The following is a 2,500-nucleotide window of genomic DNA, read 5'->3' on the forward strand; positions in this document are numbered from 1 at the left end:
TTGCAGAACGGGAGAAACGGGGGGCTTACCTTAGCCGGTCGGCCTAACGGGGAGGCGAACCCCTTGAACAAACCCTTAACCTCTAAGCTGAGAACGCGGCGAGAGAGGTCCCGTGCTTCACACGGGCGGTCGGTGGGTCCATCGGCCATTAGCGCAACCTCAGGACACCTGGCGAAATCCTGAGCGGAAAAGCCTTCTCCCCGGAAAGGGCGTCACCCGGGGAGCGACTGTTGTTCGTCCCTACTCGTGGGAACAGTTATGGAGAATTCAAAAAACACAAACACAAACAAGACGAAGAAGGAGGCAGGAAGGAAGGAAAAGCAAGGAGGAAGGAAAACGGAAGATAAAAATAATAAAATGACAAAAACAAAAAATGACCAAATAGGAAATGACAAACCCCCGGACCTAGAATCCGGACATAATACTAAGAACGACACTGAAACGGACTCTGACCGAAACACAAAGTCCCTAAATAATGACGGGCGGTGGATTACACCAACAAAAAGAAAAGGCAAAAAGCGAGGTAATGACTCGGACGGTCTCGCTGAGAGCAAAAGAAAACAGCCCAAAGAGACCAAATTAGAAAATAACGACGACCCCAACATGTCCGATTACTCGGGCATGTCCGAAAGCGACGAAACTGACCAGACCCTGTCACAAAAACTGGCCAAGCTTGTGCGAATGACTCTAACAGAAGAGCACAAGAACCAAGCGCTATGTCTCATCAGGAGAATAGAAAGACAAATGGAGTCAACCCAACGGGAACTCCTCATGGCAAAGGCGTCAAAAGACGCACTAGCCAGGAAATATGGAGAACTGTCAGCCAAGTGCCGACAGTTCGAAACCGAAAAATCTCTGGACCAAAAGTTCAGCCAGTTATCTGAGAAATTAGATAACTTCATGACTAAACACAACAATGAACACATAATAACACAAAAACCTACGCTCTATTCTGACATTACCAGAACAAACAGAAAAACTAGAGCAGTCACGAAAAAGACAGAAGTTAAACAGACTAAGCCAGTTGCAACTATCTACCCAAGTAAAGGCAGTGGGATTACCAACAGCGAGGAAACCAAAAAGGCCCTCGCTGAATGCATTAACCCTACAGAACAAAACCTAAGAATCCGGAACCTAAAGAAAATTGGGAACTCCGGAATTCTTATTGAAACAGAGACTATGGAGGACCTTGAGCAAGTCCTCAAAAATGCAAAATTAAAGGCAAAAATGGAAATTGGCCCCCTCCCTAAGAGGAGGCCGAAGATAATAATATTCGGGGTAGCAACAGAGACCACCGAACTGGAACTCCTTAAGGCAATCAGGAACCAGAACCTTAACAAAGACGCAAAACACAATCTAGAAGAGGAGTTCAAACTCCTCTTCAAAACTGGAAAAAAGGGAAAGGAAACAACCAACTGGGTGGCAGAGGTTTCCCCAGATTTACGAAAAATCCTGCTCGGAAGAAAGCGTGTCTTCGTAGGCTTCAACGCCTATGGAGTAAAAGATTTCATAACCACAAGCCGATGCTACAAATGCCAAGCATTTGGGCATGTGTCAAAGTACTGCAAGGCGAAAGCAGATACCTGCGGCCACTGTGGACAAGACGGGCACCAATTCAAGGAGTGCCCAAATAAGAATGACAAGCCCACTTGCATAAACTGCAAGAGGGCAGGTAAACCAGCCAACCATGGCTCAAGAGAACAGAGCTGCCCTGCACACAAGCATGCTCTAGAGATATGTCTAAGCCGCATTGACTTCGGTAACGAAGCAAAAGACGTGCAGCCCTGCTACAAAAGCACAGAAACCAGAGTCATAGCGGAAGTTGATCTTACAGAACCAGACAATGAATAATAAAAATCAAAAGATAAGATCCCGCAAAGTCACAAAAATTGCTCAGCTCAATGCGCAGGGTTCAAGAGCAGTGACGGACCAGATGAGACAAATCGCGCACGAAGAGAAAATAGATGTACTCCTGCTCCAGGAGCCATACATGCATGGAGAACTCCCCATGGGTCACGGCCCTGCGAGAGTATTCGCGGACAAGAAAAGGTTCGCGAAGATCCTCACGGCAGACAAAATAAAAACGGCAATAATAGTGTACAACACAGAACTGAACGCAATGAAAATAGAACAAGTGAGTAACACACACTTCATATGCGTGGAAATAAGTACACAAACGGATAGCCGCTACTTGGTGAGCGGTTACTTCCAGTGGTGCGAAAAAATTGAGGAATACCTGCAGCACCTCGACAAAATACTACGCCTCCTACATGGAAAGGACGTAGTAATATGCCTAGACTCTAACGCCAACTCAGTCTTGTGGCACTCCAGTCACACGGATGACAGAGGAAAACTTCTTGAGGATCTTATAGCGCAATATCGATTAAATATCCTAAACAACCCTTCAGACAGCTATACATATACCAGTACACATGGCTCATCTAATATCGACCTCACACTCGCCACAGCTTCTATCAATAGGCGAGTAGGTAACTGGAAA

This window comes from Halictus rubicundus, unplaced genomic scaffold (assembly GCF_050948215.1).
Source record: "Halictus rubicundus isolate RS-2024b unplaced genomic scaffold, iyHalRubi1_principal scaffold1300, whole genome shotgun sequence".
NCBI classification, from domain to species: domain Eukaryota; kingdom Metazoa; phylum Arthropoda; class Insecta; order Hymenoptera; family Halictidae; genus Halictus; species Halictus rubicundus.